Source organism: Schistocerca cancellata, chromosome 12 (assembly GCF_023864275.1).
Source record: "Schistocerca cancellata isolate TAMUIC-IGC-003103 chromosome 12, iqSchCanc2.1, whole genome shotgun sequence".
Classification (NCBI taxonomy): Eukaryota; Metazoa; Arthropoda; class Insecta; order Orthoptera; family Acrididae; genus Schistocerca; species Schistocerca cancellata.
The window spans coordinates 109,116,566-109,133,237 of record NC_064637.1 but is presented as its reverse complement, the minus strand read 5'-3'; the positions used below and the strand labels follow the sequence as shown (position 1 = coordinate 109,133,237).

Here is a 16,672-nt window from a genome sequence, read left to right as displayed (position 1 = left end):
CTCCACTGACCAATTTTGATGTAGCAGGACGTGAAGTTTGAAGGAAGTTTGTGTGCCAAGCAATCTCCTTTTCTCACAAAAAGCAAATTGCTGTTTGATCTTATTTACTTACGACAGTGGTCCCTTAGGTATGAAAAGGTACAAAAACGTGGGCTCGAAGCTATCCGCAATACGGCCAGGTAACTAACAGAGTCGTATTTTAAACCTTAAAGAACAAAAACTTCCACAAAATTATAATGTATCACCAATTGGTGCAGAAGCTGATCATTCAAGGAGGCAGCAACCAAAATTCAGGTACCAGTAATGACTTAAAGTAAAAATCTCAATCAAAAATCAATCTCTCTCTCTCTCTCTCTCTCTCTTCAAACACATGTATAAATATTCATATTATTAAGATAAAAGTCATTTTATACCCTCCTCTCGAACATCATAAATCGTGTGTTCCCAGAGATGTTCAGGGAGTTTAAACAGGCTCTTTGGACAAGATACGACGTCGCAAAGCCCTGATGCTCAAATTTAGAGAATCGATTAACGAGGAAGTCAGTGAACCCATTCCGCTCTCACCACCGCCCTATATCTCATACTGTGATGAGGACAACAAAGTACGAGGGATTATGGGGAGTATGCAAGTCACGTACAGTAGTTATTCCTTCTCGTCCATGTGGGACAGCACTGGCGAATACTTGTACGAATTACCTTCCTACCGGCAGTGTACACTGAGGTGAGAGAAATCATCGGATACCTCCTAGTATCATGTCGGAGATCCTTTTGCTCAACGTGGTGCAGCAATTCGACGTGGCATGGAACCAACAAGTGGTTGGATGTACCCTGCAGACATATTGAGCCATGCTGTCTCTAAAGCCGTACAGAACTGCGGAAGTGCTGCCAGAGCAGGATTATGTTGACGAATTGACCTCTCGATTGTGTCCCGTAAACGTGGGGTGACGACGGCGACGACGACGAGAGTCAGGATTTGCAAAAAAATATCGATGTATGAAAACAGCGAATTTTTTTAAATTGGAATGTCGATATATATCCCGTAGGCCTATGTCTATATTATTGATATATAGGCTAATCGATATTTAATTTTGAATATAGAAACTGATATTTTTTATTGCTGTTTTTATAGGTTATCCGTCTTAAGCTGACTGCAGTCTAATTTAAAAGAATTACACCAGACTCGTTTCGCTTTTATTTACATAGCATCTTTCGTGGTGTTGCTGTTTCTTTACATATTCTGCTCCTTCCGTTCTTGCTAGCAGTGGTTGGTATCGACAGGCTTCATTTCACATCTGCAGTGTTTGGCATGTTGCGTTATTTCCTGCGCTGCACTATTTAGAATTGACTTTGTTAACCGTTATTCGTTCTGCGCTGCCACAGTGTTTATGACCATTCGTTTGTTTTCGTCCTTGTTGTGAGTGTTGCCAATGTATGAAACTATTTTGTGTGTGTGTGTGTGTGTGTGTGTGTGTGAGTGATAATCACTGTCCAGACCCAGTCCTGTCTTTGCTTCCCCCTGCCCCCCAGTTGAAAAAAAAAAAAACACTCCTCTCACGTCTCCGCCAACATACAAGACAATTCCACTGAGTCTCTATCTATCTATCTCTCTCTCTCTCTCTCTCTCTCTCTCTCTCACACACACACACACACACACAAAATCGTTTCGTACGTTGGCAACACTCACAACAAGAACGGAGACAAACGAATAGTCATAAACACTGTCGCAGCTCAGAACGAACAACAGTTAACAAAGTCAATTCTAAATAGTGCAGCGCAGGAAATAACGCAACATGCCAAAAATTGCCAAGTGCAGATGTGAAATGAAGCCTGTCGATACAGACCACTGCTAGCAAGGACGGAAGGAGCAGATTATGTAAAGAAACAACACCACACAAGATGCTTTGTAAATAAAAGCGAAACGCGTCTGGTGTAATTCTTTACAATTAGACTGCAGTCAGCTAAAGTCAGACAACCTATAGTAACAGATGTTAACAGCTGCTGCGGAAGATGGCCACGCAAACGAACGTATTATATTTTTTATTCTCTTTTCTTGACTCATAGGCACTATACTTCTGAACGGCAGATTTTTTGCCCGTTCCAGGAACTACCAATCCTCAAATGTTTTTTATTCCAGTCTTTGATCACAATATCAGTTCTTTTGACGATGACCGGTAATGAATATCCTCAGATGGTGTAGAACAGGCCATATCGTCTGCACAGTCATTTTTGCAGCTGGCCTTGTCACTTTAGGACATGGCGTAGAAAAGATCTGAGGATGGCCACTACTGACTGAAACCGGTGATCGTCAAAAGAATTGATATTGTGGTCAAAGACTGGAATAACAAACATTTGACAGTATTGGATCACTGTGCATATACACGACTATGTCGCAGCTGGTGAAACTATCAATCCTTGCAATCTAACAGTAAATGTCTTACAATGGCCTCAATTTAATTTCATATTCGACACTACAAATCAGCATCATATTTGAACATGATAGTGTCTATACTGCATATTCATGAAAGCTTGTTACATCCGTGTCTCGCAAAACGGATATGTCTGGTAACGGCACTGTCACTAGAACGGTGGAAATTACCACTCCCTGCTACCAACTACGAGGCAGAATGTGCGCTCTCCTTACCCTTTGAGTGCACGGGCCAAAAAAATATAAACGCACTGTAAAAGCGACGTAGACTGAGGCAAAACTGTCACACACATTACTGCACTGCTATTTAATGGAAAATGGACTCTTACGGCCGAAATGTTTATGGTAAGTACAATATTTCATGCACAGAACACATATGAGAAGTATCTCACTGCGAGAGACTTCTCTCGCGTAGGTATGTGCGAAAAATATCGATATATAAAAATACCTATACTTTTACCTCGGTACTAGCGATGTCTTTAGTAAAGATTGACACAAAATACATAATAAGTTTCCTTTAATTTACGTCTATGGTCACAAACTTTTAGTTAACAGATTACCGGTCTCGGTCTTTAATGACCATCATCAGATCTGCAGCAAAAATGGGATGAACATGAATACATTCGCAAACTGTATACTGTATACAGCTTAAGAACAATAAATAGAGCATAATGAAAAGTAGTACTAACAAAGTTTCCATTTGCGCGCTTTAAATTTTTTTGCCAAGGATCCACAACTGAAAGATAAAACGATTTATTACAAACGGTACGTCGATGACATTTTATTACTGACAGAAGGTGACACCAGTGAGGTAAATGTGGTGTCACCGCCAGACACCACACTTGCTAGGTGGTAGCTTTTAAATCGGCCGCGGTCCGTTAGTATACGTCGGACCCGCGTGTCGCCACTATCAGTGATTGCAGACCGAGGACCGCCACACGGCAGGTCTAGTCCAGAGAGACTCCCTAGCATTCGCCCCAGTTGGACAGCCGACTTTGCTAGCGATGGTTCACTGACTACATACGCTCTCATTTGCAGAGACGACAGTTAAGCATAGCCTTCAGCTACGTCATTTGCTACGACCTAGCAAGGCGCCATATTCAGTTCCTGTGAGTAGTATCTTCAAGAATGTATTCTGAACAGATAATATTGTGAATCATGTACCGCCAAGAGCGACGTTCATCATTAATGGATTAAAGTTAAGTATCAAACTAAGTACGTCCGCTTTCTGAATTATAATTCCTTGTCATGTTCCAGACCTCACGTCAGTGTAGTTCTTCCCTCCTCACGCCAGCCTGTGTGTGCTAAAACGCGTACATTTCGGCCCCCATTCATAACACGGTGTTGGCTCTTCTGCCAACCCAACAGTCAACACATTCACCCAAGCAATAGATAGCATGCACCCCAAAATAACTTTTACCATTGAAATAGAAGAAGATGGCGCCATTAAGTACCTTGATCTCACTACTAAGAAAGTTAGCAACAAACACAAGTTTTCCATTTTTAAGAAAGTTAATAACAAACATAAGTTTTTGATTTTTTAGAAACCAACTTGTACAGACAGTATCATCAATGCCAGTTCATGCCATCCTCCCCGATACAAAAAATCCTTCTTCACTTCCATGGTTCACCGGCTCCTCCGTCTACCTTTCGACGAAAACGAAATACGTAAGGAACTTAGCACTTTAAAGCAAAACGCGGTAGCTAATGGCTTTTCTATAAACGATGTCACGCGCCCCTACAGTAAGCTAAATAAACGTTTAACACATGCACACACACACACACACACACACACACACACACACACACACACAAAAGAGAACCGGCAAAATACATAGATATTTTTAAAAGTATGCCTATTCCACGGAGGGAGGGAAAAAGTGTAGGAGGGAGGGAGGCAGGGAGCAATGTGAGCAACTCAAATCGCTCGATACGGGCAAGTCTTCAGGTCCAGATTGTATACCGATTAGGTTCCTTTCAGATTACGCTGATACAATAGCTTCCTACTTAGCAATCATATACAACCGCTCGCTCACCGATAGATCTGTACCTACAGATTGGAAAATTGCGCAGGTCGCACCAGTATTTAAGAAGGGTAGTAGAGGAGTAATCCGTAGGAGTAATCCATCGAACTACAGACCTATATCATTGACGTCGGTTTGCAGTAGGGTTTTGGAGCATATACCGTATTCAAACATTATGAATCACCTCGAAGAGAACGATCTATCGATACGTAATCAGCATGGTTTCAGAAAACATCGTTCTTGTGCAACGCAGCTAGCTCTTTATTCGCACGAAGTAATGGCCGCTATCGACAGGGGATCTCAAGTTGATTCCTTATTTCTAGATTTCCGGAAAGCTTTTGACACCGTTCCTCACAAGCGACTTCTAATCAAGCTGCGGGCCTATGGGGTATCGTCTCAGTTGTGCGACTGGATTCGTTTTCCTGTCAGGAAGGTCGCAGTTCGTAGTAATACACGGCAAATCACCGAGTAAAATTGAAGTGATATCAGGTGTTCCCCAAGGAAGCGTCTTGGGACCTCTGCTGTTCCTGATCTATATAAATGACCTGGGTGACAATCTGAGCAGTTCTCTTAGGTTGTTCGCAGATGATGCTGTACTTTACGGTCTAGTAAGGTCATTCGAAGACCAGTATCAGTTGCAAAGCGAGTTAGAAAAGATTGCTGTATGGCGCGGCAGTTGACGCTAAATAACGAAAAGTGTGAGGTGATCCACATGAGTTCCGAAAGAAATCCGTTGGAATTCGATTACTCGATAAATAGTACAATTCTCAAGGCTGTCAATTCAACTAAGTACCTGGGTGTTAAAATTACGAACAACTTCAGTTGGAAAGACCACATAAATAATATTGTGGGGAAGGCGAGCCAAAGGTTGCGTTTCGTTGGCAGGACACTTAGAATATGCAACAAGTCCACTAAAGAGACAGCTTACACTACACTCGTTCGTCCTCTGTTAGAATATTGCTGCGCGGTGTGGGATCCTTACCAGGTAGGATTGACGGAGGACATCGAAAGGGTGCAAAAAAAGGGCAGCTCGTTTTTTATTATCACATAGTAGGGGAGAGAGTGTGGCAGATATGATACGCGAATTGGGATGGAAGTCATTACAGCAAAGACGTTTTTGTCGCGGCGAGATCTATTTACGAAATTTCAGTCACTGACTTTCTCTTCCGAATGCGAAAATATTTTGTTGAGCCCAACCTACATAGGCAGGAATGATCATCAAAATAAAATAAGAGAAATCAGAGCTCGAACAAAAAGGTTTAGGTGTTCGTTTTTCCCGCGCGCTGTTCGGGAGTGGAATGGTAGGGAGATAGTATGATTGTGGTTCGATGAACCCTCTGCCAAGCACTTAAATGTGAATTGCAGGGTAATCATGTAGATGTAGAGGGAGGGAGGGATGGATGGCTAGAGAGGGAATAGAGTGTGGGCGAGGAGAACGAAGGCAGAGAGAACGCGAAACGGAAACATAAGTAAACCCTTAGCAACATATTTCCAACTCTTTTCTCATCAGCACGCGTATGAATTTGTGCCATTCTCCATCTCAAAGCAACATTATGAAATTTACTATGCTAGCAGCAGCCATAAAAGAACCATTGGAGGTTGTAGTTGGCTCCTGGGAGGTCTCACAGCCAGCAGAACGTAGGTGTGGCTTTCATGTCTTCCGGCTATGGGTGCTCATGGATGTGACGGCAGTACCTCAGCCTACCTCTCAGCAAAATGCTAAAAAGACTTCGTCCTGCCACGCTGCAACCCACCTCACACCGACCGCTGCTCGTGTGGTTTAATTCTGGCCACCCCCGCCTGTTCGCCGCGGTTACAGCGAGGTGAAGAGCCGGAAAACGCCGGGTAATCGAAATATTGAGTGTGCGTGACTGCAGTTAATTTGGGCCGGTAATGAGGGGCCCGTGTTGACGACGACCGCATTTAATTAAGCAGCCCCTGTCCGCTAAACGGCGCACCAATGCCGTTTCCCACGTTCCAATGATCGCCCGAGGCTACTGCCGCTGACCTGGCGCGTTTCATTGCCCTATATAAACAACCTATGGAGCGACTGCACCTTACTCGCTTTCACATACGAGGGGCGTTTGAAAAGTCCGTGCAAAAATAAAAACTATTTACGCGTTTGGGGTAAACCTCTTTTATTTTTCGACACAGTTTCCTTTTACACTTATACGCTCCGTCCAACGCTGTTCTAATTTGTTGATCCCTTCCGAATAATAGGAATTGTCCAAGGCTGCAAAATAGCTATTAGTTGCTGCAATCACTTCCTTGTTTGAATAAAATCTTTGTCCCGCCAACCGTTTCTTGAAATTGGGAAACAAATAGTAGACCGAGAGAGCCAAGTCTGGGGAATAGGGGCGATGTGAAACGCGTTGGAATCCTATTCCCAATAATTTTTCGACCACAACTGCTTAAATGTGTGCTGATGCATTGTCGTGATGGAAAATGACTTTTTTGCGGTACAATCGCCGGAGTTTCTCTTGCAACTCGGCTTTCAAACGGTCCAATTACCATGAATAATATGCACCTGTAATAGTTTTACCCTTTTACAGATAGTCGATGAGGGTTATCCCTTGCGAATCCCAAAAGACAGTCGCCATAACCTTTCCGGCCGAAGGACTGGTCTTTGTCTTTTTTGGTGCAGATTCTCCCTTGGTAACACATTGTTTAGATTGTTATTTGGTCTCAGGAGTACAGTAATGTATCCATGTTTCATCCACAGTGAAGAGACGACGCTTAAAGTTCTGCGGATTCTTTATGAACAGCTGCAAACCATCCGTGCAACACTTCACACGATTCTGTTTTTGGTCAAGCGTGAGCAATCGCGGAACCCATCTTGGGGATAGATTTCTCATGTCCAAATGTTTATGCAAAATATTATGTACCCGTTCATTCGAGATGCCCACAGCACTAGCAATCTCACGCACCGTAACTCTTCCGTCATCCATCACCATATCATGGATTTTATCAATGATTTCTGGAGTCGTAACCTCCACAGGGCGTCCAGAACGTTCACCATCACTTGTGGGCATATGGCCAATCCGAATATATTGAAACCACTTATAAACTGTTCTAATCGATGGTGCAGAGTCACCGTAATGTTTACTGAGCTTCTCTTTAGTCTGCTAAGGCGTTTTGCCTTTCAGAAAGTAATGTTTAATCACCCCAAGAAATTCTTCTTCGTCTATTTTTTTACAATCACTCGACTTCCTTAATTCACACGAATGCCAAACACAAAGAAATAGACCAATGTGGCTGAAATTTGGTGTGCGTTCTTTCCAAAGATGATACTAACTAAACATGACGTGGATACGCACCGGTGGTGCCATCTCTCGGACTTTGCACGGACTTTCCAAAAGCCCCTCGTAGCTGTACAGAATTTATCAACTGCAAGAGCATTCAACATCGACACAACGAATATTACGCACACCGTAATAAGCGAGAACATACAGTACGAAAAGATTGTTTGGTTTATCTTGTTGTTGAAGAAAGTTCTCTGTATCCAGTCACAGTACACGTCTCTCAGGTATATCGTATTCTTTACTGAATCTCATACGTCGCGCTGACAAAATGTCAGATGTAAACAATAACAACAGTTTCTGATTAATTTCACAGCAAATACAATATCTGTTTCTATTGGACACAATACATTTCTTCCGTCCACAACTCTATTTTCCAACAGATTTGTAGCCACCTATCACAAACCTGATTCCCAACAAAAGGCATGTCGCTGAAAAAGATGGCGCGAAAACTATAGATATAAAGCCTATAACATATTTGATTTACGGAAGTATTGCGGATTTTAACATAGTTGTTGTAAATGTTCCTATCAAAGACTTTGTGTTACAATTTTAGAGTAATTCTTTTTGTCGTAGAAAGCTTACACTATGACGAAAATATAGATATCTACACTCATCCTCATAAATTAAGGATAACTGCAGAATGTGGTGCCACGAAACGTGGCACTACACAAAACCGGCGCTAATAGCGTAGGCACATAGGGAACACATACGACATAGGTCTGTAAGTGAACGGTATAGGTGATAACTTCAGAAAACCGTCCCGAAACACATGTGCTACAAAACGCCACTGTTTCCTGCGCATGTACCCCGACATCAGTATGGGATATGATCACCATGCACACGTACACAGGCCGCACAACGGGTTGGCATACTCTGGATCAGGTGGTCGAGCAGTAGCTGGGGTATAGCCTCCCATTCTTGCACCAGTGCCTGCCGGAGCTCCTGAAGTGTCGTAGGGGTTTGAAGACGTGCAGCGATACGTCGACCGAGAGCATCCCCGACGTGCACGATGGGGTTTAGGCCTGTAGAAGAGGCAGGCCACTCCATTCCCCTGGTATCTTCTGTTTCAAGGTACTCCTCCACGATGGCAGCTCGGTGGGGCAGTGCGTTATCATCCATCAGGATTAAGGTGGGACCCACTGCACCCCTGAAAAGGCGGACATACTGGTGCAAAAGGACGTCCCGATACACCTGACCTGTTACAGTTCCTCTGTCAAAGACATGCAGCGTTGTATGTGCACCAATCATAATCCCATCTCCCACACCATCAAACGACGACGTCCATACAGGTCCCTTTCAAGGAGATTAAGGGTTGGTATCTGGTTCCTGGTTCACGCCAGATGAAAACCCGCCGAGAATCACTCGTTCAGACTATATCTGGACTCGTCTATGAACATAACCTGGGACCACTGTTCCAATGACCATGTACTGTGTTCTTCACACCAGGCTTTACGGGCTCTCCTGTGACCAGCGGTCAATGGAATGCACCTTGCAGGTCTCCGGACGAATAAACCATGTCTATTCAGCATGTTTCGGCATTCTCCTTAATTTATGAGCATGACTGTAGTTCTTTCCCAATTGACACTTTGTGCTGTCTTTTTGGTACGCCCAGAGCAATACATACTCACGGAGAGCATACGAAATTTTTGCACTAGGGACGCAATTTTCGCCAGGAATTCACAGCATGTGTCGACATCTGCGTGGAGTGTGGCAGCGAGCCATAGTTGTAGGCGGGAACCCGTCAGCACCGCCGGCCTGTTCTGTTTCTAAAGGGCAGCGTAGCGGTGCGAGCCGCGCCCCGACAAAGGGACACGTGTGTGTGTGTGAGTGGGTGGGTGGCAGCTGGCGTGGGAGGGCACCGTTCTTTTCTCCTAGCGCACAGCGCAGCTAGACAGCTGGCACCGGATCGCCACGCGCAGCATCTGGAGGCAGAAGTCCGGCCGGTACACACAGTATCGAACACTACAAAGATGCGCGATGCCGTCGACTAAATCAGTGGTTCCCAACATGCAACATAGCGGTAATTATACCCTTGTTGTTGTTGTTGTTGTTGTGGTCTTCAGTCCTGAGACTGGTTTGATGCAGCTCTCCATGCTACTCTATCCTGTACAAGCTTCTTCATCTCCCAGTACCTACTGCAACCTACATCCTTCTGAATCTGCTTAGTGTATTCACCTCTTTGTCTCCCTCTACGGTTTTTACCCTCCACGCTGCCCTCCAGTACTAAATTGCTGATCCCTTGATACCTCAAAACATGTCCTAACAACCGATCCCTTCTTCTAGTCAAGTTGTGCCCAATTCTATTCAATACCTCCTCATTACTTATGTGATCTACCCATCTAATCTTCAGCATTCTTCTGTAGCACCACATTTCGAAAGCTTCTATTCTCTTCCTGTCTAAACTATTTATCTTCCATGTTTCACTTCCATACATAGCTACACTCCATACAAATACTTTGAGAGACGACTTCCTGACACTTAAATCTATACTCGAGGTTAACAAATGAAATTTTCTCAGGGGCAAAAACTAAACGATTCGATTTTGTTTCAGTCACGAAAATTGTTTTCAAAATAACTTTACTATTACCACAATTTTGTAATACTTTAGTACTGATTATCTAAGGGGCATGAAGGGGAAAGCAGTGGTTGGGAAGCGAGTGAGACAGGGTTGTAGCCTATCCCCGATGTTATTCAATCTCTATTTTGAGCAAGCAGTAAAGGAAAGGAAAGAAAAATTCGGAGAATGTATTAAAATACATGGAGAAGAAATAAAAACTTTGAGGTTCGCCGATGACATTGTAATTCTGTCAGAGACAGCAAAGGACTTGGAAGAGCAGTTGAACGAAATGGATGGTGTTTTGAAGGGACGATATAAGATGAACATCAACTAAAGCAAAACGAGGATAATGGAATGTAGTCGAATTAAGTCGGGTGATGTTGAGGGTATTAGATTAGGAAATGAGACACTTAAAGTAGTAAAGGAGTTTTGCTATTTGGGGAGCAAAATAACTGATGATGGTCCAGGTAGAGAGGATATAAAATGTAGACTGGCAATGGCGAGGAAAGCGTTTTTTGAAGAAGAGAAATTTGTTAACATCGAGTATGGATTTAAATGTCAGGAAGTCGTTTCTGAAAGTATTTGTATGGAGTGTAGCCATGTATGGTAGTGAAATATGGACGACAAATAGTTTGGACAAGAAGAGAATAGAAGCTTTCGAAATGTAGTGCTACAGAAGAATGCTGAAGATTAGATGGGTAGATCACATAACTAATGAGGAAGTATTGAATAGGATTGGGGAGAAGAGAAGTTCGTAGCACAACTTGACTAGAGAAGGGATCGGTTGGTAGGACATGTCCTGAGGCATCAAGGGATCACAAATTTAGCATTGGAGGGCAGCGTGGAGGGTAAAAATCGTAGAGGGAGACCAAGAGATGAATACACTAAACATATTCAGAAGGATGTAGGTTGCAGTAGGTACTGGGAGATGAAGAAGCTTGCACAGGACAGAGTAGCATGGAGAGCTGCATCAAACCAGTCTCTGGACTGAAGACCACAACAACAACAACAACAACAGACTTGATTAAAGAACAGTCGGTGATGGTGCTTCGCGCTCCCGCAAGAGGCATACCAAGACTGCTTCTTGAAGTAGAAACGGCGTTGGGAGCGGTGTTTCAATTGCAGAGCTCGTAATATTAATTGCTTCTTTCACATATTCGTTCAATATGAGCACCGACGATATGCTGTGCAGCTCTAGGTTTGCACCTAGTTGCCAAAATTGAACTAATCTCTTTTCCAGCTTAAATTCTTCCGCATTAACACATTACCACTTGTACCAAGTATCGCTGGCATACGATAACAACAGCCCACAATGGACGAGCGTGAGTAGTTGCACTTCACTATTAAGTAGCCGGTACATTAGGCGACAGTGACAATGCTACGTGATGGACGATAGTGGTAACGGGAGACGGATAACGGCTGCGATGATAATGATGAATCATGATGAAGATGATAGTGATTTTTACTGGTAATAAGAATGACAGCTCGTGACATGGACAGTATTATAGGTTGCACAAAAATGATGTTATGTTAACCGGGGACCTAGAACCGACGGAGAGACTCCGTCCCCGCCGCAGCCGCAGTGGTCCACAACCCCACGACGACTACCGCAGTGCACTTCACCCCACCGCCGCCCCACACCTAACCCAGGGTTACTGTCCGGTTGGGCCCCCGGTAGACACCCCCCCCCCCCCCCCAGGGAACGTCTCACGAGTGTACAGTAATGGCGGTGTACGCGTACGTGGAGAACTTGTTTGCGCCGCAGTCGCCGACATAGTGTAACTGAGGCGGAATAAGGGGAACCAGCCCGAATTCGCCGAGACAGATGCAAAACCGCCTAAAAACCATCCACAGACTGGCCAGCTCACCGGACCTCAACACAAATCCGCCGGGCGGATTCGTGCCGGGGACCAGGCGCTGCTTCCCAATGCGGAAAGCCGTGCATTAGACCGCACGGCTAACCGAGCGGGTTAAAATGATGTTACTCGTACCTACTTTAAGTGGTCGTAGTGAAATTGTTTCCATATCCAAGCATGTAGTTCACACTATGGCAAATTGACATTTATTTTGTGTCGCTGTGACGTTGCAGATTTAACGGCCAGCAGTGCACATTCACAGCGTGGACGGAAACTTCGTCACCAGGCTGCACCCTCCAAAGGTACCTACCCCGCCTGCGAATCTATTCGCGCTGCCCGTTTAGTCGGGGTGCTGGCAGCAGAACGCCCACCCCCTCCATTTCGTTGGCTCCGCCCGCTTCACGTCGCCGGTGGATTGCGTGACGCGGAGCGCTTTCTGTACTTAAAACGCGCCACTTTGGCAGCCCGGACCGCCCTGTACTGCCCTCGCACGGCGCGACGAAACCACGGCGCTTAGCGGGGCGGGACCACCGCTAATGAAACGCCTATTCCGAAGCCGCCGCCGCGCGCAGCACGCTCTCGAGTGGGGAAACTCTGTACTGAACTCGGCAATGGCTGGCAGCCGGACGTGACCCGCCAGTAAACACCCCGCATACCTGCCGTTAGCCAGGCGAGTGTAACTGTCATTACGCTCACACGAGAGACAACTTCCGGAAGGTCAAAAACCATTCCGGAAATCGTCTCCTTGTCTTGCAGGCATGTTACAAGCACTTCTTCTACACAGGGTCTTAAAAAAAGGTACGGCCAAACTTTCAGGAAACATTCCTCACACACAAAGAAAGAAAATATGTTATGTGGACATGTGTCCGGAAACGCTTACTTTCCATGTTAGAGCTCATTTTATTACTTCTCTTCAAATCACATTAATCATGGAATGGAAACACACAGCAACAGAACGTACCAGCGTGACTTCAAACACTTCGTTACAGGAAATGTTCAAAATGTCCTCCGTTAGCGAGGATACATGCATCCACCCTCCGTCGCATGGAATCCCTGATGCGCTGATGCAGCCCTGGAGAATGGCGAATTGTATCACAGCCGTCCACAATACGAGCACGAAGAGTCTCTACATTTGGTACCAGGGTTGCGTAGACAAGAGCTTTCAAATGCCCCCATAAATGAAAGTCAAGAGGGTTGAGGTCAGGAGAGCGTGGAGGCCATGGAATTGGTCTGCCTCTACCAATCCATCGGTCACCGAATCTGTTGTTGAGAAGCGTACGAACACTTCGACTGAAATGTGCAGGAGCTCCATCGTGGATGAACCACATGTTGTGTCGTACTTGTAAAGGCACATGTTCCAGCAGCACAGGTAGAGTATCCCGTGTCAAAACATGATAACGTGCTCCATTGAGCGTAGGTGGAAGAACATGGGGTCCAATCGAGACATCACCAACAATGCCTGCCCAGACGTTCACAGAAAATCTGTGTTGATGACGTCAATTGCGTGCGGATTCTCGTCAGCCCACACATGTTGATTGTGAAAATTTACAATGTGATCACGTTGGAATGAAGCCTCATCTGTAAAGAGAACATTTGCACTGAAATGAGGATTGATACATTGTTGGATGAACTATTCGCAGAAGTGTACCCGTGGGGGCCAATCAGCTGCTGATAGTGCCTGCACACGCTGTACATGGTACGGAAACAACTGGTTCTCCCGTAGCACTCTCCATACAGTGACGTGGTCAACGTTACCTTGTACAGCAGCAACTTCTCTGACGCTTACATTAGGGTTATCGTCAACTGCACGAAGAATTGCCTCGTCCATTGCAGGTGTCCTCGTCGTTCTAGGTCTTCCCCAGTCGCGAGTCATAGGCTGGAATGTTCCGCGCTCCCTAAGACGCCGATGAATTGCTTCGAACGTCTTCCTGTCGGGACAACTTCGTTCTGGAAATCTGTCTCGATACAAACGTACCGCGCTACGGCTATTGCCCCGTGCTAATCCATACATCAAATGGGCATCTGCCAACTCCGCATTTGTAAACATTGCACTGACTGCAAAACCACGTTCGCGATGAACACTAACCTGTTGATGCTACGTACTGATGTGCTTGATGCTAGTACTGTAGAGCAATGAGTCGCATGTCAACACAAGCACCGAAGTCAAAATTACTTTCAATTGGGCCAACCGGCGGTGAATCGAGGAAGTACAGTACATACTGACGAAACTAAAATGAGCTCTAACATGGAAAGTAAGCGTTTCCGGACACATGCCCACATAACATCTTTTCTTTATTTGTGTGCGAGGAATGTTTCCTGAAAGTTTGGCCGTACCTTTTTGTAACACTCTGTATATGACGGTAGTATCTGTTCCCGAAAGAACAGTTACCGTTGACGACCATGCAGCTTTGCTAGAAATGAAATGATAATTAAATGGACACCTTAGATGCAAACAGGCGTTGATGTACTTCATTGGGGACATGCTGAAAATGTGTGCCCCGACCGGGACTCGAACCCAGGATTTCCTGCTTACATGGCAGACGCTCTATCCATCTGAGCCACCGAGGGCACAGAGGATAGTGCGCCTGCAGGGACTTATCCCTTGCACGCTCCCCGTAAGACCCATTTGGCTTCCCAGCCATTGACCTTCCAGTGCGAACGCACACGCTATGCCCGAACTCGTATGAGTATGATGGGCGAACATCTATTAGGCGCACTGCGAATGTAGTGGTGTGGACATGTTGGGAATGTGGGTCTCACGGGGAGCGTGCATGGGGCAAGTCCCTGCAGGCGCACTATCCTCTGTGCCCTCGGTGGCTCAGATCGATAGGGCATCTGCCATGTAAGCAGGAGATCCCGGGTTCGAGTTCCGGTCGGGGCACACATTTTCAACATGTCCCCAATGAAGTACATCAACGCCTGTTTGCAGCTAGTGCGTCCATTTAATTATCATTTCACTTCCTCTTCTTCTTCTTCTTCTTCTTCTTCTTCTTTCGCTTACGCCTAAGTCCCGCAGCGATCGCAGGGTTGGCGTGGTTACAACGGATTTGGCAATGTTAGTTTTAGGGATGGCCGGATGCCCTTCCTGCCGCCACCCCGTACTCTCCAGGACGGAATAAGTGTACCCCAATTGTTAAGTCTAGTGTAAATCGTGAAATAGTGCGAACGTGGGGACCAGCCCAGTCTTCACCTAGGGGGATGTGGAAAACCGCCTAAAAACCACATCCAGGCTGTTCGGCACACCGGCCCTCGTCGTTAATACGCCAGGCGGATTCTATCCGGGGCTGGCGCGCCTACCCGAGTCCAGGAAGCAGCGGTTTAGCGCTCTCGGCCATCCTGGCGGCCAATACGCGAACAATACAAATACTCTACACTTAGAGTACACAGATATATACACAGCACTAAGAGACGAAGACAATGGGCACAATTAAACGCACTGACAAACAGTATTTCAAAAGCAACACATGAAGAATACGTGCGGACACGACATTACAGACATGCCTATGTGCAGCGTAACAACAATCTCCAGATGGTGGACAGCGATACCCACAGTGACAGCGAAAACGGAGGCAATGAGGAGGAACAGGAGGAGGAAGCTGAGATGTGACAGTAAATAAACATAAGGTGCTGGTGATCTAGCCAAGAAATCACCAAATGCTGTACATGGATGGGCACCTAAAGTAGTTAATACATATGATTAGTAATAAATACGATAAGCAATATTATTTCTCTACTAATAACCATTTGTGTGTGTGTGTGTGTGTGTGTGTGTGTGTGTGTGTGTGTGTGTGAGACTGGCGGTCAACGGCTCGAAGAAACCATTCCGAGGTATTCACCGTCAGTCACATTCTGTGATGGTACTAACAAATCTCTCCTCTATCCTATCATCTTTTTATATTCTTCTTAAAAAACAACAAAATTTTATTTATATTTCAACCGTAAATTATTGCTATTTTGAAATGTGTCATTCTTTGTAAATGTTGTAGATAAAACAAAAGAAAACTATAAAAAGATGAAAAACGAAAATTGTTACGATGTACGACCTGTTTTAAACATCAGGTAACAGGTCTATAATCTTGCAATAAATAAATAAAATATCCTGGCGGGTAGGCAAGTTACAGCCATTAGTTCTTGAATAAATGTCATAAAATAGATTTTTTAAATTTTTGTCTTAAAAAATTCTCTGTATCTTTCTGAAAAGGAAGTTGAGCCGAATAAAACCCCAAAATCAGACGAATTTAAAAGTGTCTGTACACATGTCATACAGACATCTCTGTTGAATACAGAATTTTCTTCTCACCTGATTGCTTTTTTTATCACTTTCTAGTCTCTAATGTCTTACTTGACACGATTATTAGAGTAGCAATTACATGTTACAACTCTAAACACAAATCAGACTTTTAACAACTGTATACAGGAACGGAAACCAAAAACTCTTCTGGTAGGACTACATGCTTTAAAAATAGGTGTGCTGGATGCTCTGCAATGTTCCAGTGATGGTGCAGTGT

General features: G+C 44.8%; 1 protein-coding gene and 1 non-coding gene across 3 annotated transcripts in view; both read right to left on the bottom strand.

The window, feature by feature from the left end:
- LOC126109384 (disintegrin and metalloproteinase domain-containing protein 10) overlaps positions 1 to 16,672 on the bottom strand; it is a 512,346-nt gene that overhangs the window by 403,203 nt on the left and 92,471 nt on the right. The gene's annotated exons all lie outside the window — the stretch shown is intronic.
- Trnat-ugu (transfer RNA threonine (anticodon UGU)) lies at positions 14,659 to 14,733 on the bottom strand. Its single transcript has one exon. It is a non-coding gene; the product is annotated as a tRNA-Thr (tRNA).